This window comes from Eleutherodactylus coqui, chromosome 3, assembly GCF_035609145.1.
Source record: "Eleutherodactylus coqui strain aEleCoq1 chromosome 3, aEleCoq1.hap1, whole genome shotgun sequence".
In the NCBI taxonomy this organism is placed as follows: domain Eukaryota; kingdom Metazoa; phylum Chordata; class Amphibia; order Anura; family Eleutherodactylidae; genus Eleutherodactylus; species Eleutherodactylus coqui.
In genome coordinates, this window is record NC_089839.1 from 259,051,713 (window position 1) to 259,073,669 (window position 21,957).

The following is a 21,957-nucleotide window of genomic DNA, read 5'->3' on the forward strand; positions in this document are numbered from 1 at the left end:
ATATGGCCATACTGAAGTGTATACCCCCACTTGCTTTCGCGGGACAACCCCTTTAACCCCACTTGCTTTCGCGAGACAACCCCTTTAACCAGAGCCAGAATGAGTTTGTAAGAAACAAGTCATGCCAGACAAATCTAATTTCCTTCTGACAGAATCACCGACTGGGTTGATCAGGGAAATGCAGTAAATATAGCTTTACTTCAGCAAAGTATCTCATATCATCCTTATTGATAAAAAAATGACCAAATATGGGATTAACAAGGCAACTATTATGTGGATTCACAACTGGCTGAGTGATCGTACTCAAAGAGTGGTTATAAATGGCTGCACATCCAAGTGGGAGAATGTATCAAGTGGGGTACCACAAGGCTCTGTCCTAGGCCCAGTGTTGTTCAACATTTTTATAAATGACCCAGTGGAGGGAATTAAGGGGAAACTGATCAAGTTTGGCGACGATACAAAGCTAGGAGGGATAGCTAACACTAGGGAAGAGAGGATTCTCTCTTCAAAAATATCTGGACAAGCTTGAACAGGGGGCGGCGACTAATAGGATGGTATTTAACAAGGAGAAATGCAAAGTTCTACATCTGTGCAAGAAAAATGAAAAAAAAAAAAAAGCACATACAGAATGGGAGGAATTGGGCTGAGCAGCAGCACTTGTTAAAAAGACTTGGGAATACTAATAGATCACAGACTGAACATGAGTCAACAGTGTGATGCAGTAGTAAAAAAGGGCAAGCACAATTTTGGAATCTATTGAGAAGCAGAGAGTCTAGATCACGTAAGGTAATTATTCCCCACTAGGCTGGGGTCACACAGGGCGGATTTGCCACGGAAATTCCGTCTGAAAAATCTCGTCCACATGGGACGGCCAATCCGTCGCGACAAAGCTGGCAGAAGCCAGCGCTGCGGCACGCATTCCCCAGCAGCAAGTCCATTTTTTTTTCCATTGCAACCACACTCTCCTCTATGGGAGCGCCGACCCCAACAGATAAGTGTGCGGCCAAACCGCTCCAAAACCCACGGCTAAGTGCCACGAGTTTTAAAGCAGCGCTTTCCCAACGGAAATCAGTTTTTTTTTTGCTGCAGCAAAACCGTGAGATTTCCGTCGGGAATACGTCTCGCGTGACCCCCAGCCCTACTCTTTCTTAGTCAGAACCTCATCTGGAATACTGTCCCCAGTTCTGGGCACCCCAAAAAAAAAAAGAAAGAAAGAAATTGACAAACTGGAGCAAGTTCAGAGAAGAGTTACCAAGATGGTGAGCGGTCTGCAAATCATGTCCTATGAGGAAAAGTTAAAGGCTGAGAGGAGACTTAATAGCGGTGTACAAATATCTGAATGGCTGTCACAGGGCAGAGAGATCAGCCCTATTCTCATTTGCACAAGGAAAGACTAGAAGATATTAGAAAAGAGAAAAAAAAACTGACAGTGAGGTCAATCAATAAGTGGAACAGGTTGCCACAGAAGGTGGTGTTTTCCTTCAATGGAAGTCTAGAAGTTTGACCGAACTATTATTGTTCATTTTCACTTAATTGAACGATAATCGTTTAGTCTAAAAGCACCTTTAGGCCTCTTTCTCATGGGTGGTAGGGATATCGCAGCTGCGTTCTGTGCGATATTGTTGTGTTTTCTTGCGGCGATATGGCAATTTTGTGTCACTACAAAGTTGCGCTACTTTTGCTTGTATTTCAGGGAGGCTTGAAATATAAGCCCTATCCCGAAAATAAACTGCTGAGCCATGCAGACCATCCGCACTGCAGATAATCCAGAAGGAGGAGGAGTCTGGGTTATCTGCACGCACAGGTAAGCAAGGTCTCCCGCAGCGGTCACGGGCCGGATTCAGTGCAGAATCCAACATGCCCGAGTAAATGAGGCCTTACACTTCTAATTTGTCATTTTGTGGACAGCGAGATCCGTTTTCCATTTCATAAGCCCCTAATGTCCCCCTAGGTGTGGTAATGCACCGACTTCCAATAGCTGTGCCTTATTTATACACTCACCTAGGCCTCATACACACGGTCTATGAAGAGTCTGTAAGGATGGACTCACAAGAGCGTGTTTGCATGCGCTATAGGCCGGGAATAGAACCTACTGTTTTCAATGAGTTCATTCTCACTTTTTTGCGTGCAAAAAAAAAAAAAAAACGCAACATGCTCGATTTGACCCCATTGGAGTCTATGGATGGTGCGCGGGGGAGCAGAACACATCGGGAACTAATTAGGCCAAATAGTGATTTAATAAAGAAAAAGTGACCCAGCCAGCGCAAAAAGTACTGTAATATGCACAAAAACAGACTTGATCAGAGCTTAAACACGCTGCATCACGGCCCGGCCACAACCATGACTAAAAAATCGCTAGCGATATTCTGCCACGGGGGAAGAGGGGGGGGGGGGGCGTGCTGTCAGGTCTCTGCAGTGAGCCCGACAGCTAGGCTCACCGTGGAGAATCGCAGCATGCCGCGATTTGAAACCCGCGAGCAGATTATCGCCATAGGCTGCCTTTACACGGGTGTCAAAAAGCGTGTAAGATGTGTATTGCAATACTGGACTCTATTCTTTTGAATGGAGTCATACACATGAGCGATGTTTTCCTGCATGGCAATGCGAGAAACGAATCGCGACATGTTCCATCTTGTGCATGCTGTCACGTTGCAGTGCCCATTGTTTTCAATGGGGCCGGCAGAAGCATCGCACCACGTGTTGCAATGCAGGATCTCCCATTGATAACAAGGGAAGAAACTCTGCAAACTTCCACTGCGGCTGCGGATAGAGTCTTCCCCAAAGTGAGGAGTCTGTTTTGACATAAAAATGCCCCACATCCTTGTGGAATTGACATGGTTGGGAGCATGATATGCGGGAAGGATTCACTGCCCCATATTACGCTCGCCCATGTGAAGTTAGCCCTACCGAGGCATTCTTCCCTAGAAGAAGTAATTTTAGGGGAGAATACGGTGCCCCCCGGGCAGACTGTAAGGCTATGTAAAAGCGGGTGGAATGTCAGACTTCTTTGCACGAGTTCTATCTCAATATTTGTGGATGATGCACAGATCTGCCCATCAGTTTACTGCAGGTCCATACATGGATTTAGCCATTTTCAATGGGCAAATCCACATGTGGTTCCCCAGCAGATTCCACATCATGAAGTGACGTCACCTTTCTTCTGTATGTGAATTTCAAACCCACACCGTATGGACAACAGCGCAGACTCGCAGAAGCAATGGGAAACTTTTCTAAGTCTTTTAATGCATTAATATATGCGAAATTAAACCAATTTTCAAAGGAATCCTCACAAGAATGGGAATGCCCATCACTCCCAATCACCACCTTCAGGGTACATCTTTAGGCTGGGTTCACACAGGGCGGATTTGCCGCGGTTTTGCCGCGCGGAATTCAGCCGCAGCAAAACCGCCCGCGGCCGCTAATCTCGGGATTAGCCAGCCATGTGGACGAGATTTCTCAGAAACCTCGTCCACACGGGACGGCCAATCCGCTGCGGTAACTCCGGCTGAAACCGCGGCTGCGGCTTCAAAAGATGCAGCATGTCGATTTATGGTTTACTTTCGTCGCGGCCGCGCTCTCCTCTATGGGAGCGCCGGATGCAACGGAAAAGCGAGCAGCCGGGCCACTTCAAAGCCTCCGCGGCGCTTCTCCCGGCCGAAATCTCACGGTTTTTGCTGCGGCCAAACCACGGGATTTCCGGCGGGAATACGCCCTGTGTGAACCCAGCCTTACCATGTCTGACCATCTCTTTTTTCCCGCCATTGCATGTTTTGGCCACATGTCCATTATAAAGGAATTTTATAGTGGTTTTGAAAGTTTTTTTCCCCTCAATTTCATCCTCTCTAACAAGGATTTCACAAGCACCCGCTCTATACATCTTTGTGTCTAACAATCCAACGACGGCATGATAGATTTGACCATTTAAAAAATAAAATAGTAAAAATTTCCGAGTAAGGCCGGGCGCCCACGAGTGGCAACATGGCCACCAATTTTATATCACTACATTTGAAATAGCGTTAGAGAGTGATATACTCATATTCCTGGTTTTCGTCTCAAGAAACCCCAATTAAAACTGAACTCTGTCAGTCGGACATTGTTGAATAAAGTTTGTTCAAAATTTAGTAGCTCTCCATAAATTGCACCACTTACGTAGGGATTCCCCTCCCCGCGGATGACGACAGATAAGAGTTTCTTGGCGTCCTCCGCTAACAGATCTATCGTGCTCTTATGTTTACTCTTTCAAGCTTGAAAAAGGCATTTATTTTTGCCGAAACGCGTAGCTGTTACTCTTATGGTTAATGAACTACATGTTCATTCCTATATGTGAACGGAGCCTATACTCGTATCCACACGAGCGCGGAGATCTTTTCTTTCTAGGGTGACCTATAGCAGATTGGTACAGCGTATTACACGCACAAGACCGGCAGGCAAAATACGCTGCACCAACATGCTCATGTGAGTCGGGCTTAAACCGCACTCCTCCCCGAGACTCAACACCGTTGAAGGCTGATCTGCACTGATAACGGAGACCGTACCATATTATTATGGTGCCAAATAGGTGAACGGACACTAAGCGCAATTAACAAAAAATAAATAAATCTTAATCCAAAGCCATGTTTCATTGAATGTCTAACAGTGAATAGCTATTAAAATGCACGTTGATCAATTGTTGTGACTCAAGAACTTGTAAAAAGTAGTTTGGAGCGCTTCACAACATTTTCCATTCTAAGTGGGACACCTTGGGACGCAGATTTTGCCACAGATTTTATGCAGATTCCACGTCTAATCCACGTCGAAAAGCCACCATATGAAAATACCCTGAAGTGACGTCTTGGACAGAAGGGAACTGTGCACCACAGCACAGGGTCCATGCACATGGCAATGCCATACAGATGAGCCCTTGGGGCAATGCCACACATGGTAGCATTATGGAAAGGTTACACCTTCTTTGAACTATTTTTTAGGCAAAAAATGCTGCGATCAGATGCTTGCTGTGAGTCAACAGGTAAATATCAAACACATAGTACGGGTGGGATTATCTCTCGCCTCTGTTTTACAAGGACAGTCATGCAATACAACAGTTACCCAGGCCTGGCTGCCCAAGGGCTAACCGGTAAAATAAACCGTTTTTCAGAAGTTGTTTCAGGACACGATGAGCTGCCCTCTTGAGGGGGGTGGGGGTGTCACACTCTGAAAGACGGCATCACTAATGTGACAATCCCTTTAAAGCCTTTTATACCCAAGCACTCTAGTTTCCTCCAAACACTCCAAAAACATAAATTAATTTAGAATTTAGATTATGGGCCTCTATGGCAGTGTTCTCCAACTCCAGTCCTCAGGGACCACCAACCGGTCTTGTTTTCAGGATATCCCATGGTACGAACACCTGTGGCAATGTCTGAGGCACTGATAATAACTACATCACCTGTGCAACACTGAGGAAATCCTGAAAACATGACCTGTTGGGTCCCTGAGGACTGGAGTTGGGGGGGGGGGGGGGGAATACTGCTCAATGGGACAGGGGCCGATTTAAAAAGGTTGCGCCAGAATTTCAAGTTCGGAAATAACTAGCTGATCGTTGAGGGAACTCGGCACCAAGACCCCCACCAGTCGTGAGAGCAGGACCCCCAAGCGTGGTCTGCACTCAATTTCAATGGGGCTGACGGAAATACCCAAACAGGTGCTGCTTGGGGACCATGGCAGTCCCACTGAAAGTAAATGGTGTACTTGTACAATTAAAAGCCCAATTACACCTAACGATTATCGCTCAAAATTTGTTTAACCAACCAAAAACTAGCGATAATCGTTACATGTAAACGCGCACATCGGGCACTTTTTGTTTGAACAATGATTTTAAGGTGAACCTAAAATCCATCGTTCAGCTACTGGAGATAAAGCAAACACATCTCCGCGGGGAGCCAGCAGATAACATTGTAACCTACAGCAGCTGCCATGAGAACAATACAGCTCTGGGCACAGCTGGGCCTGTGATTAATCCAAAGCTGGGCTCTGCAAACAGCAACTGGAGGCCCTTTTACATGCAAATGATGATTAAGGGTTAATGGCCATTAACACTATGCAAAAAGATCTCTAAAGGTGCATTTACACACACAGATCGCTCAAAATTCATCAGAAACTGACACTTTAGAGCGGTCATTTTGCATTAGTTACTAATGGGTTAATCAGCCCATTAGAAGCCAAGTAGCTTCATTTGCATGTCTTTAGAGAACAGTGGGTGGTCTGTTCTCTAAATACATCACTATTGTTCTCCAGTAGGACAGTAGCTGAAAGAACGCCATCAGCATTGCCAGCAGAGAACTTAGCGTAGGTCCCTTTTAGCAATCCTGATGGATTTTAAGCTGAGCTGAACTCAGCGATGGACGAAAAGTGCATGGTAAGCGCACAATGGGCACACATTTACACACAAAGATTACTGCTCAAAAGATGGCTTTGAGCGATCGTGTGTAAATGTACCTTTAATCTTTCAATCATTTGAAAGATTATCTTTGTGTGTAAAAGGGACTCAACACTCCATTCAATCTCCTCTACACTTCGGGAGGTGTAGCAACTCAGCAATGAGGAGATCGGGGAAACAGAACGCCTCCCCTCCCCCCGTGGATAGGGGTTAATTTTAAATTTTGGTACAACCCCTTTAACTAAAAACGATCTCAGTACAACATTGTGGAATATGTAGGTGCTATATAGTACCAGTAATATAAATAAGGTTTATTTAAATCTATGCAGTCTCACCTAGGAATCGTTAGGCCTCATGTCCGCGGTCAGATCTGATTTGTGTAAAAAGCCAGGCGCACCCACGTGGGAGATCTACAAATCAAGCCACCCAATAAGGATGCACTGGCATTTGCGAATTAATTGAAGCATGCGATTTGAGGACTTCTCTGTCCGGAAAACAAATCCCAGCATGCTCCATTTTTCTGCAGATCCACACTGACTGCTTCCACTGAAGTCAATGGGAACCGTTCGATGCGCAGCACACCCGCAGCCAACACTGCGGACATGCCGCATCTGCTGTGCAGAAGAAGTTGCAGCCAGGATGGAGAAGACCCTCATCACATCCAGACAGGTAAGAAAATGTCCATGGCCGCAGGCAGGGTAGGATCCCGCTGCATGTTCCCACAAGTAGAATCCGACCTACCCCTGGACATGAGGCCTTAGCCTCCCCTGTGTGATGTATGTACAGAGATAGCTGTCCACTGATTGGACCACCCACATAACTACTAGTCCCAGAAAGAGCAGGTGCTTAAATGAATATAACTCCCCCCATCCCTTCAGCTGCTCTAGAACAAGCTGCATTGTCAATGCCACAGGTTCCCTTTAAAGAGACCGCCGCCAACTTTTTGGAGTGTAAGGTACGATAAGCAACTAAAAGGGTCCATGTGACTAAGAATTGGTGTTTTGTATGTGTGTACTCCCAGTCCGCACCCCACTGTGAAGTTTGCTCATACAGAATCCCATTATCAGCCCGTTTTGAGTAGTTCACAGTATGCCAAGGTAATCCAAGAGATGACCACCCATCTCCCTTCAGTGAGTTGCCAGGCCGACTACATTACCAGCATTGACGCTACACATCCTGCGCATGCGTGGCTGCGCTCCCCTCCTGAGTGGACACAGCGAGTCCTCAGCTCCGTATCACTGCGCGTGCGTATTCACAGATTGACCAACAAATGCACATACATATTATTACAGTGAATTACGCATGCGGGTATTTGCACGCGTTATACGCTGTACCTATCTGCGATACTCATGTTGTTGCTCCAACATATTGTGCAAAATACACATGCAATAAAAATCGCAGCGTGTTCTATCTTGGCGAGTTATACATACACCAAGATAGTTCATGGCAATCGGCGGCACGCAGCAATTATGCAATTTTATTGTGTACTTGCCATGCAACTGATATGTGTGGCACATACCATGTGAAGCCGCCCCAAGTCTAACTGCGCATGTGCAAGATTTGAAGACAGACCTCACACTGAGACCAGGCTCATGTAAACGGGTCTGATTCTGCACGCGGGAGGCCAGCAGCGGATTCTGTCCGGAGACCCTGTGTACAGCACTTTACTGTAATATAGACGGCCGCAGGCGGTCAGGCACTGTACGGTTCTCTTTGTTTGCATGTCCTGCGCTGTCACTTAGCAAGGACACAGGGACCCACAGCACATACACAACGTTAACTGCATACTGCAACTGGGAGGTGGGGTTGTGGACCTTTTCCGTGCGGATGATCAACAGTGCATCAACTTACATCCACGCGGGGGAGGGGGGGGGGGGAATCTGCGATCTTTCACAAGGAGGGGGGGGGGGGAAATCAATTTTAAGATGACCCACAGTACATCCGCTGCGGAAATCCGCATGAAATATCTGCACATGCCGCGGACATGAGGCCTGAGGCCCAATTCACATGGGCGGGTTTGATTTGCAGCACCCGCGAATCAAGCTGCCCATAGGGATGCATTAGCATCTGCAAGGCAATTTAAAGCAAGAAGTGGAAGCATGCTCTATTCTCCTGCGGATCCCACAGGGATAGCTTTCATTCAAGTCATAGCGCCCCAACCGCAGATGTCACTGTGGACGTGCCGCGAATCCACAGGAAAGCAGGAGATTTAAAAAAAAAAATAAAAATGAAAAAGAAGTACCTGCGCATGAACTGGCACGTCGGCCGGCATGCCTGGACGCATCCACTGTGCTGAAGAAAGAAGATCCGGCCACAATGGAGGAGACCAGCACGGCAGCAGGGGAGTTAAGAACCTGTCTTTTAATGCCCATGTCTGCGGGCATGGGCAGATTCAGCGGTGGAATTCGTGCGTGCCCGTGTGCACGAGTCCTGGGGCCTCATGTCCACGGCACATGCAGATTTTTCATGCAAGTTTCCGCAGCGGATGCACTGCGGGTCATCATTAGATTTAATTTTTATTGCTTGCGGGTGATCGTGGATTACGTTTTTTCTCCACGCGGATGCACTGCGGATCATCTGCACGGGGAAAAAAATCCTCAACCCCACAGCCCAGCCTTTAACCTTTAAATTTGCAGTGAATCTGCAAGTGTATTTGTGGATGCACTGTGGATCGAAGGCTCCCATAGAGATGAATAGAGCACACCCGCGCAGGATCCGCGGTAAAATGGAGCATGCTGCGATTTATTATTAGTGCGTGGCATCCGCAAATCAGATAAAAACAAATCCGCAGGTGTTAAACAAAAGTGCGGACGCCCAATGCTTACCTATGGGCGGCTTGATTTGCGGATCCCAGGTGCAGATTCCGCAAATCAAATCAGCTTGTGGACATTTGGCCTTATGGGGAAAAGTCACATCAAAAGTAAGGGCACGCACGTACATTTTTTTAACGCTGTGATCTCGCTGCGTTTTTTTAACACGATTGTCAATGGGACTGTCTAATGTTAAAAACACATCGCACAAAAACACAAACGCGCAATGCGTTTTTAACGTTGGAAAAAGTCCCATTGACATTCGCGTTAAAAAAAAAACGCAGCGATATCGCAGCGTTAAAAGATTGCAGGTGTGTGGAGCCCTAACTGTGGATTTTTATTTATTTCTCTCGGTGACATGTGAACGAGGATTCTGTAATTATCACCCCTTTTCGTGCTGCTGTAAGGCTTTCCGTCTCTGTTTCGTTTTTGGAGCAAAGAAACAAAAGTAAAAAACGGAAACAAACACTTCCATTAGGTTTTTTGCTTTTTTTAACAGAACAAAGTGCCGCAGACTGCGCCATTTCTTCCATTAAAAATGGAAAACCTAACGAAATGGAAGTTAATTTTTTTTTTTTTTTTTTTTTTAAAGCAAGAGGATTTTTTTCCTATTTCTCTGCTCCAAAACCTGAAAGTCCCAATGCTAGTGTGAACGGAGACCAATATGCCTTGTACTCGCCACACGCACCATGCGGTGTATCTGACCCATGTGGACACGAGGAAGCGCTCACACGGCATTTTTGTACACTGGGGACCCGTCACCAATGCCGAAAACTCACACAGAAGTAGTCTGCAGCCGGCCGGCAAATTTCTGCTGCAGTTTATAGAGGTGGGCTGGGGAAGGCAACGGCAGACCACCCCGCAAACAGTCTGCCAAGAAAGCAGTCACCCGAGGACTCAGTCGTGACTCGGTGCTCGCACCAGGGGACTTTACCTTTTACCTTAGGCCTCCTATTTACTTGTGGTTTTTTTAACGCTGTTTTTTAACGCAGGTGTCAATGGGATTTTCTAATGCTAAAAACGCATTGCACAAAAATCACAAAGCACCAACTTGGGATGCGTTTTTAACATTAGAAAGTCCCATTGACAATCACATGAAAAAAAAAAAAAATACGCAGCGTTACCTGCAGTAGGGCAAGTGGGTAGGAGCCCTTAGAGGTGGAATATTCCACATTGGATTCTGCGGCTTGAACATGTTGTCAGCGAGCACAAACATCTCTAGGGGACATGAGGAGGCTCTCACACAGCATTTTTGAACACTGGGGGACCCGTCATAGATGCCGAAAACTGCACCCGGTCAGAACCCCTGAACGCAACCATTCACTGCCTTTATGCCATCAGCACACAACCGGGTCGGATTCTGCATGCGGCAGCTCACAGCGGAATATGACCCTGTGCCCAGCCGGCATCCGCACGTACCTGGCCGGCTATACCGCGCATGGTCTGCATGGCGAGCCGTCAGACATGTGCAATACAGGTTTGCTTGTTTTTAATCCCAGCCTTTCCCGTGTCGTTGCTAGGCGATGACCCAGGTACCCACGACCTTTTGTAATTTCATTGTAGAAGGGCCGCGGGGCGGACAGCTACCATTGACTTGAAAGGAAGCCGTCCGTGCAGAATCCGCACAGAAATAGAGCATGCTCCAGATTCCGCAATGGACATCCGCCTGTGTGCAGCCGGCCTTACTGACATGTATACCGCTCTGTGTCCATGCGGCCAGGAGTCAGCTGCTTTCCACTACGTTTGCAGTGCAGATTGGTGTAGTTGACCGTGGTATTATATACTCCATATATAGCGGAAGCAAACAGAACCCTCATCCCAGGGACACCAGAGGGGTATCCACTTGATGAAAGGCAGTGAGTGGTTGGTTCTGACGGGGTGTAGTTTACGGTACTGGTGACAGCTCCCCCTAGTGTTCACACTGTGTGAGCGCCTCCTCATGTCCACCAGACGTGTGTGCGCTCCCTAACACGCAAGTATGTGCAAACCGCATAATCCACCTCTAAATTGTAGCAAAACTTCACGGTTAAGGCCGGGTGCAAACTTGGTGAATGGGAAGCCCACGGGTAAATGCCCGATACACAGGCGGCACACCGAGGTGCATCAGCAGGTCCTGTTTACCATCTGTGCCAAGAACAGGACTGGCAATCCGTTCTCTCATGTGGCCCATCGATCTCGTGATAAAATAAGGCAATGTGCCTCATGGGCTATAATGGGGCCGCGTGCTGCCAACACAGCCCAGACTCGCCAGGGTGCCCGCTGCACACGTTTCTTCCACCTACTTTACTATAAATCCACGCGTGGATTTAGCCACATCAACGGGGAGTGTGTGTGTGTGTGTGTGTGTGTGTGTGTGTGTGTGTGTGTGTGTGTGTGTGTGTGTGTGTGTGTGTGTGTGTGGGATCCACATGCAAAACCCCCAACGTTTCCTGCAGACCCGCGTGAAGCGACATCACTTCTCCGCAGAGAAACGCGCCAGGCATCCTGCAGAAGACTTCTCCCCATTGACAGAGCTGAATCTGCATGCGGATCCACAGGAAAAAAACGCGCCGGAATAACCTCAGATTTAAGCCGTGGTTTTAGCGGTCGAATCCGCACATAAAAATTCCGCCTTGCTTTGCACGGTGCGAACGTAGCGCCAGGTTACATCCCTTAGCAGCGGGTTCAGTGCGGACGCAGACCATGTTTTGCGCTACGAATTTCGGTGTGGATCTACACCTTCCGCTGTGTATTTTGTCGCACATCCGCCGCAGATTTCACCCTTTCAGTGGCAGGCGTGACGTCCGCTGAGGACCGGCGCCAAACATCCACACTGCTGGTCGTTTTGGTTGTGCCGAAATCTGTACAGATTCTCCACCGAGGAAAATCTGCACCATTTCCGCTCATCCTCAGAACGCGACAAGACCTTCAATCGCTACTGTTGTGCGCACAGCAATAACGTAGACGTAGCGCAGAACTCCCAGCTGTACCGTGCAGTCTATTGTTCTCTGTGAGCAGCCATGCAGCTTCACCCCATAGTATGACTGCCATGAAGCCCATTAGACATGTCTGCCCCTTCCCATCTGCAGGTGGAGATCACTGTCCTCCATATTGGATACTCACTGCTGTAGGTACTCCAGCAGGTAGGTGCCCAGTATGGCCAGTGACAGGCTGCCATATTGGCCTATGCACAGGCCTGCAGAGCAGCCACAATGTCACCCACCACTAATCCGCCCTCCCCGGCTGGCTGGGCCGGTGCAGGCCACACACACACACACTAGGCCGCACACCCGGCTGGAGTCAGACCCAGCCGGGACTCTAGTAAACCAACAGCCACCGTAACCCACCGAGCGGAGCGCTCACACGGCGCGACATTCCCCCGCAGCACTTACTTCTCAGTCCCCAGGCGTCCCCCCAAATCTATGCAGCAATGGCGGCCGCCTGGCTCCCCGTCCGCCTGGTATTTCTACCCTTCTTTCCCAACGTGCGTGCGGATTGGCTGCGCGGGGTCACGTGACTAAACAAAACCGTCACAGCTAAACCTAAAATGAACCCTTTGTCCACAGATAATTGCGGCCGCCGCTTTGTGGCGAGAGGCCCCCGCCGGGACTGCCCGTAGCCACCCCGGGAGAGAGAGAGGAGCGGGGCCGTCGCCGCCATATGGGAGGGCATCACCTCCTCCTCTTCATCTCCTCACACCTCATCCTCCCGCGGCACTGGCTCCCACAGACGCCATGTTGCCCCGTCCGGCAAATATGCGTCAATTTTAAGAGCTCATTCTAAAGAAAAAAAAAGGATGCGCGCGGCCGACCGACTGTGAGGAGCCGTTAGCCGGCCGCCGGAGTTAACCCCTTCGTTTCTAAAGAGAGCTGACAGGCGACGCGGCAAACTATACAGAGTGAAGCGGCCGCCTCACGGAGGGCTGCCGCCACCTGCGGTCACTCACCTGCCGGCGCCGCTCCGCGCACACCGCCCGCCCGACACACTTTTTTTTTTCTCTTTTCTTCAGTTTAAACCTGAGGACTAGACGTGGAGGCAACGTCCCCCCACGTGACCCGCGCAGATCACGCCCACAGTGATTGACGGGCGCGCCGGCCGGTGGGGAGGGCTGATGTGGGGGCAGTCAGTCTGGTCCTCAAGTCACCTAGCTGTGGCCATGACTGGCCTGGTTAGTTATAGCCTACTGTGGGGATAGTCTGGTCCTCAGGTCAGATAGCTGTGGCCTCGGCTGGCCTGGTTAGCTGTAGGTGGATATTACTGGTTAGCTTTAGGTAAATAATACTGGTTAGCTTTAGGTAAATAATACTGGTTAGCTGTAGGTGGATATTACTGGTTAACTATAGGTAGATATTACTGGTTACCTGTAAGTGGATATCACTGGTTAGCTGTAGGTGGATAATGCTGGTTAGCTGTAGGTGGATATTACAGGTTAGCTGTAGGTGGATATTGCTGGTTAACTGTAGGTGGATATTACTGGTTAGCTATAGGTGGATATTACAGGTTAGCTGTAGGTGGATATTACAGGTTAGCTGTATGTGGATATTGCTGGTTAACTGTAGGTGGATATTACTGGTTAGCTGTAGGTGGATATTACAGGTTAGCTGTAGGTGGATATTACTGGTTAGCTGTAGGTAGATATCACTGGTTAGCTATAGGTGGATATTACAGGTTAGCTGTAGGTGGATATTGCTGGTTAACTGTAGGTGGATATTACTGGTTAGCTGTAGGTAGATATTACTGGTTAGCTGTAGGTGGATATCACTGGTTAGCTGTAGGTGGATATCACTGGTTAGCTATAGGTGGATATTACAGGTTAGCTGTAGGTGGATATTGCTGGTTAACTGTAGGTGGATATTACTGGTTAGCTGTAGGTAGATATTACTGGTTAGCTGTAGGTGGATATCACTGGTTAGCTATAGGTGGATATTACAGGTTAGCTGTAGGTAGATATTACTGGTTAGCAGTAGGTGGATATCACTGGTTAGCTATAGGTGGATATTACAGGTTAGCTGTAGGTGGATATTGCTGGTTAGCTGTAGGTGGATATTACTGGTTAGCTGTAGGTGGATATCACTGTTTAGCTATAGGTGGATATTACAGGTTAGCTGTAGGTGGATATTGCTGGTTAACCGTAGGTGGATATTACTGGTTAGCTGTAGGTAGATATTACTGGTTACCTGTAAGTGGATATCACTGGTTAGCTATAGGTGGATATTACAGGTTAGGTGTAGGTGGATATTACTGGTTACCTGTAGGTGGATATTACTGGTTACCTGTAGGTGGATATTACTGGTTAGCTGTAGGTGGAAATTACAGGTTAACTATAGGTGGATATTACTGGCTAGCTATAGGTGGATACTGCTGGTTAGCTGTAGGTAGATAATACCAGTTAGCTGTAGGTGGATATTACTGGTTAGCTGTAGGTGGATATCACTGTTAAGCTGTAGGTGGATATTACTGGTTATCTGTAGTTGGATATTACTGTTTAGCTGTAGTTGGATATTACTGGTTAGCTGTAGGTGGATATTACTGGTTAGCTGTAGGTGGATAATACTGGTTAGCTGTAGGTGGATAATACTGGTTAGCTGTAGGTGGATAATACTGGTTAGCTGTAGGCGTATATGACTGGTTAGCTGTAGGTGGATATTACTGGTTAGCTGTAGATGGATATTGCTGGTTAACTATTAGTGGATATTGCTGGTTAGCTGTAGGTGGATATTCTTGGTTAGCTGTAGGTGGATAATACTTGTTAGCTGTAGGTGGATATTACAGGTTAGCTGTAGTGGATATTACTGGTTAGCTGTAGGTGGATATTACTGGTTAGCTGTAGGTGGATAATACTGGTTAGCTGTAGGTGGATAATACTGGTTAGCTGTAGGTGGATAATACTGGTTAGCTGTAGGCGTATATGACTGGTTAGCTGTAGGTGGATATTACTGGTTAGCTGTAGATGGATATTGCTGGTTAACTATTAGTGGATATTACTGGTTAGCTGTAGTAGATATTACTGGTTAGCTATAGGTGGATATTACTAGTTAGCTGTAGGTAGATATTACTGATTAGCTGTAGGTGGATATTGCTGGTTAACTATTAGTGGATATTGCTGGTTAGCTGTAGGTGGATATTCTTGGTTAGCTGTAGGTGGATAATACTTGTTAGCTGTAGGTGGATATTACAGGTTAGCTGTAGTGGATATTACTGGTTAGCTGTAGGTGGATATTACTGGTTAACTATTAGTGGATATTACTAGTTAGCTGTAGGTGGATAACACTTGTTAGCTGTAGGTGGTATCACTGGTAAGCTGTAGTTGGATATTACAGGTTAGCTGTAGGTGGATATTACAGGTTAGCTGTAGGTGGATATTACAGGTTAGCTGTAGGTGGATATTACTGGTTAGCTGTAGGTGGATATCACTGGTTAGCTGTAGGTGGATATTACTGCTTAGCTGTACGTGGATATTACTGCTTAGCTGTACGTGGATATTACTGGTTAGCTTTAGGTGGATAATACTGGTTAGCTGTGGGTGGATATTACTGGTTAGGTGTAAGTGGATATCACTAGTTAGCTGTAGGTGGATATTACTGGTTAGCTGTAGGTGTATATTACTGGTTAGCTGTAGGTGGATATTACTGGTTAGCTGTAGGTGGATATTACTGGTTAGCAGTAGGTAGATATTACTGGTTAGCAGTAGGTGGATATTACTGGTTAGCAGTAGGTAGATAATACTGGTTAGCTGTAGTTGGATATTACTGGTTAGCTTTAGGTAGATATCACTGGTTAGCTGTTGGTGGATATTACTGGTTAGCTGTAGGTGGATATTACTGGTTAGCTTTAGGTAGATATTACTGGTTAGGTGTAGGTGGATATCACTGGTTAGCTGTAGGTGGATATTACTGGTTAGCTGTAGGTGGATATTACTGGTTAGCAGCAGGTAGATAATACTGGTTAGCTGTAGTTGGATATCACTGGTTAGCTAGTTGGATATTACTGGTTAGCTGTAGGTGGATATTACTGGTTAGCTTTAGATGGATAATACTGGTTAGCTGTAGGTGGATATTACTGGTTAGCTTTAGGTAGATATTACTGGTTAGGTGTAGGTGGATATTAATGGTTAGGTGTAGGTGGATATCACTGGTTAGCTGTAGGTGGATATTACTGGTTAGCAGTAGGTAGATAATACTGGTTAGCTGTAGGTGGATATTACTGGTTAGCAGTAGGTAGATAATACTGGTTAGCTAGTTGGGTATTACTGGTTAGCTAGTTGGATATTACTGGTTAGCTGTAGGTGGATATTACTGGTTAGCTTTGGGTAGATATCACTGGTTAGCTGTAGGTGGATATTACTGGTTAGCTGTAGGTGGATATTACTGGTTAGGTGTAGGTGGATATCACTGGTTAGCTGTAGGTGGATATTACTGGTTAGCAGTAGGTAGATAATACTGGTTAGCTGTAGGTGGATATTACTGGTTAGCAGTAGGTAGATAATACTGGTTAGCTGTAGTTGGATATTACTGGTTAGCTGTAGGTGGATATTACTGGTTAGCTTTAGGTAGATATCACTGGTTAGCTGTTGGTGGATATTACTGGTTAGTTGTAGGTGGATATCACTGGTTAGCTGTAGGTGGATATCACAAATTTCCCCACAGCAGGTTGTGGAAAACCAGTCAGTAAACAAAATACATATACATATGTTTTTATGGTGAGTTCATACTTTGCATTGAGACGGACTGAGAGCATAAATGTGGTGTTAATGGACAGTACAATATACCTGACGGGGTTTAGCAGACATCAGTCATATACAGCAGAGGAAGCTAGTCAAGTAGTAGTTAAACCTGCGCTGTTTGTGGCCGAAGCACCGTGGATTTGTATGACAATGTATTCGTTGCAGTGTGCATTTACTTCACGATGGGTGACCGCACCCTTAGAGGGGTAGTCCTGGCATTTAAAGGGTTTGTCCAACTATTCTTTTTTAACGAGTGGCTCCATAGTACGTCATACATCTACTTAGAGTGGCGCTGGAGTATTGCTGTTGTGATTCGACCTGTGACGTCACCAGGACGTCCCTATGAGGCTAATTTTACACGGGCGAGTGCGATATCGGACTTAAACTAGTGCAATATCACTCTCGGGAACGTGTGATGTCCCCACAGATGTGAGGCATTTATGTGTCACAAACGTCTCCCATCACCTCAGGGAAGTAGTGATCATCCGGGGCGGCTATCAGCCATGTCAGATAATCGACAAGTGTGCTCCTTCCTGCTGGGTCAGTGAAGGTCACATCCCTGTGCTGTAGCTTCACTGCCTAGGAAGGAATTGTAATCTATTTCAGAGACAGCTCGCATGTGCAATCTCTGAAGAAGATAGGCAGTCCCCCTGCTGGCCTGTGAGCTGTGACGTAACGTACATTGGTTGGCAAGCAAAAGACTATAAGCTCACAGGAACGGGAAGAATCAGGCAGCTGAAGGTGAAGTGACCCCCTGGACTGCAGGAGACAGGAGAAGATGGGGGAGGTGAAGATCTGATAAGTAGACTGACGAGGGAAGAATAGATAAGTATAGATTTTTTCTTTTTAGTGACAGAACCTCTTTAACATCTGAAAAAAACTATGCAGTCAAGATACACGTCAATGAATAAATCAAGGGGTGTGTTTTTTTTTTTTTAATGGGGTCATTTTTGGGGGTATCTATCATTCTGACACCTATGATCCTTTGCGATCTTGGCTTGGTTTGGAAAACAAAATGTTCCTGTCACTGCTTGTTGGTGGCACAGCGTTGTGGCATGGTGACCCGATGCAGGCCAAGACATGTCGCCTTGTTATGTAGGACAAGGGTTAATGCAGCATGTGCAGAGACTGCTGGGTGCTGTCTCTCTTTGCTGCATGGATGCATGCTGGATTAGTCATGCCTGGGAGAAGGTTGGAGGTGGGGTTCTCTAATTGTTCTGCCAGTCCTCAGATGTAGAGTAGCTTTATATCCTCACCCCTCTCTGCTCAGTGCTGCTTATTCAGCTCCATAGAGGAGAAGTGGAGATTGGAGTTCCTCTATGCTTGGTGTACTGCTGCGTCCAGATAAGTGGCTGCGGTTTATTTGACATACTGCAGTTGAAAATATGAAGAATATGAATTTTTTTTTTAATTCTCCGCTATTTTGGCATTTTTAATAAATATACACAAATTCTGTCAGTCTACTTTTACCATCTAAATGAAGTACAATATATGGCGAAAAAACCATGTCAGAAATATTTGGATATGCAAAACCTTTACAGAATTATTCAATGCTAATAGGGCACCTATCAGATTTCCATAATTTGGCCTGGTCATTAAGGCTGCTCCCACACATGCGTTCACAAAATGCCATGTTCAAAATTGGTAACTGTGTTGTGACACACTTTACAGCATTTTTAACACGCCCCATCATTGTGATGGGTGCTGAGGTGCGTTAAAAAGTGCTAAAACGTGCGAAAATAGAGCAGACAGTGCTCGAAAATTGTGGCATTAGAAACGCTGTGTTCAAGCGCCCGTTTGCAAAGCCCCATTGAAATCAATGGAGGCATTGCATCGCGATTAGCAGCCTTAGGCACAAACAGGCTTCATCACTAAGGGGTTAATATTCCTATCTTTGGACCCTTTTCACTTGTCAAAAGATTGCGCCGTCAAAGTTTTTTTTCCTTCACCCTCTAAGTGGTTCACATCATGCCCAGAGCCTCCTTCCACAACATTTATGCCAGCTGGCAGCACCTTCTTAATAAACCGCCCTTAACCCCTTCCCGCTGCAGGGCGTAAGTTTACGTCCTGGCAGCCTGGTACTTCCCGCAACAAGGCGTAAACTTACGTCCTGGAGATAGCGCGGGATCACATATGATCCAGCGCTATCCCGCAGCGGGAGCCGGCTGTCAGTCACAGCCGGCGTCTCGCTGCAACAGCGGGGGGGACATCGGAGATGCACCCGCCACTGTTAACCCCTTCCCTGCCGCGATCTAAGTAGATCGCGGCAGGGAAAGAGTTCACAGAGAGAGCGCGGCTCCCTCTGTGTCTCTGGCCGGAACTCGCGATGTCATCGCGAGAGCCCGGCCTGTCACCATGGCAACAGGACGCCAGACACTGGCGTCCTGTATTGCCTATGCCTGAGATCGCTGTATGAGCGATAAGGCATGGGAGAGCAGTAGCTCTGCCATGCCTTATGACAGCGATCATCAGGGCAGTGGTTAAAGTCCCTCAGAGGGACACAAACAGTGTAAAAAAAAGAAAGATTGAAAAAAATGAATTAAAAAAATGTAAAAAAAAGAGTAAAAAAAACATTTTTTATGCTTTTTCTCAGATTAGCATAAAAAAGGTAAAAAAAAATAAAACCCCACATATTTGGTATTGTCGCGTCCGTAATGATGCGTACAATAAGTTGCACATGCTTTTGACTGTGCACGGAAAAAAACGCTAAAAAAAAAGCTAAAAAACTGAGGCAAAATGCTCATTTTTAGCATTTTGCCTCACTAAAAACGCAATAAAAGTGATCAAAAAAGCCGTATGTACGCCAAAATGGTACCAATAAAATCTACAGCTCGTCTCGCAAAAAATAAGCCCTCATAGAGCTCTGTACTTTAAAAAATAAAAAAGTTACGGGACTTTGAATGCAGCAATTTAGAATAGAAAAAAGATTTTAAAAAAAAGGGTTTTTATTGCAGAAAAGTGGGAAAACCTAAAAAAAAATGTTAGAATTTTGGTATCGTTGTAACCGTACCGGTCTGCAGAAAAAATGGAAAGTCTCATTTATGCTGCATGATTAACGGTGTAAAAAAAAAAAAAAAAAATCTATGGCAGAATTGATGCGTTTTCTCTCTCTATCATTAAAAAAAAAATAAAAAAATTTTACAATATAGTCTATGTACCCAAAATTGGCATCGATAAAAACTACAGTTCGCCACGCAAAAAACAAGCCCTCATACGGCCGCGTCGACGGAAAAATAAAAAAGTTATGGCTTTTGATAAACGGAGAAGAAAATCCGCCAAAAATTGTTGCGTCCTTAAGCCCAAAATAGGCCATGTCATGAAGGGGTTAATATTGTCTGGACACTGAAACATTCCAACCCTCGGGAGACTTCTCCAATATACAGGGGAGCTCCACCCACACTTTTCTATGCTTCACACTGATCTTAGGATAGTTCAAGTGCCAGCCGTTCTTCCTCAACAACATCCACAGTACTCCAAGTAACAGTCACACTGCCTCAACACTATCCACAGTACCACATAGTGCCCCTTTTAATAGAGTGCTTCAATGCTGTTCGCAGAACTCCAAGTAATAACTATAGTGTCTCAGCTCCATCCACAGTGCCCCTTGTAACAGTCATAGTGCCTCAGCATCATCCATAGTACCACTGGTCACAGCCACAGTAGCTCAGCACCATCTGCAGAAGGGGTGCACAACATACAGCCTGGGGACATGTGAATTGCTTTCATGAGTGCAACAAATTTTTCACATGTTCCCTACCTGGCTGATTAACCCCTTAAGGACATGGCTTATTTTGGCGTTGAGGACCAAACGATTTTTGGTATTTTTTCATCTCGATTTTTAAAAAAACTTTTTTCTTTTTCCGTCGACGCGGACGTATAAGGGCTTGTTTTTTGCATAGCGAACTGTAGTTTTTATTGGTACTATTTTTGGGTACATAGACTATATTGTAAAACTTTTATTATTTTTTTTTATGATCGTAGGGGAGAAAACGCATCAATTCTGCCATAGATTTTTTGGGTTTTTTTTAAAACCTTAATAATGCAGCATAAATGATACAGTACATTTTTTTCTGTGGGTTGGTACGGTTACAATGATACCATAATCCTTATATTTCTTTTAGGTTTTTCCACTTTTCCACAATAAAAACCCTTTTTTTGGGGATTTTTTTTTTTTTCCAAACTCACTGCATTTAAAGTGCTATACCTTTTTTATTTTTCCATGGACAGATCTCTCTGAGGGCTTATTTTTTGCAAGACGAGCTGTAGTTTTTATTGGTAGCATTTTGGGGTACACACTTTTTTTATCACTTTTATTGCGTTTTTTGGGAGGCAAAATGCTAAAAATTAGCATTTTGCCTCAGTTTTTTAGCATTTTTTTTAAAGCTTTTTGACGTGCAGGATAAAAAGCATGTTCAATTTATTGTACGCGTCGTTACGGACGCGTCAGTACTAGAGATGAGCGAACGTACTCGTCCGAGCTTGATACTCGTTCCAGTATTAGCGTGTTCGAGATGCTCGTTACTAGAGGCGAGCACCACGCGATGTTCGAGTTACTTTCACTTTCATCTCTGAGACGTTAGCGCGCTTTTCTGGCCAATAGAAAGACAGGGAAGGCATTACAACTTCCCCCTGCGACGTTCAAGCCCTATACCACCCCCCTGCAGTGAGAGGCTGGCGAGATCAGGTGTCACCCGAGTATATAAATCGGCCCCTCCCGCGGCTCGCCACAGATGCATTCTGACAGAGATCAGGGAAAGTGCTGCTGATGCCGGAGCTGCTATAGGGAGAGCGTTAGGAGTGATTTTAGGCTTCAAGAACCCCAACGGTCCTTCTTAGGGCCACATCTGACCGTGTGCAGTACTGTTGAGGCTGCTTTTTGCAGTGTTGCACATTTTTTTTTTTTTTTGCATATCGGCCATGCAGAGCATTGCGTCCACAGTCTGCAGTCATTGTACAGAGTAGGGCCAGTACTGGTGAGGCAGGGAAAGAGATATTCAGGCTATATAGGCAGTGGGCTTTTTCCAAAAAAT

At 46.0% G+C, this 21,957-nt stretch overlaps 1 protein-coding gene across 2 annotated transcripts in view; it reads right to left on the reverse strand.

Moving 5' to 3' along the window:
* Positions 1 to 13,265, reverse strand: part of ZNF644 (zinc finger protein 644) — a 78,791-nt gene extending 65,526 nt beyond the window's left edge. Inside the window, exon 1 of one of the 2 annotated variants that reach the window (XM_066597341.1) lies at positions 13,151 to 13,265. The gene's annotated coding sequence lies outside the window, so the exon portion shown is untranslated. Of the gene's footprint in view, positions 1 to 12,596; positions 12,686 to 13,150 lie in introns of those variants that run through there. The other variant, XM_066597340.1, reaches the window with a different exon arrangement.
* Between the last annotated feature and the right edge of the window lie 8,692 nt (positions 13,266 to 21,957).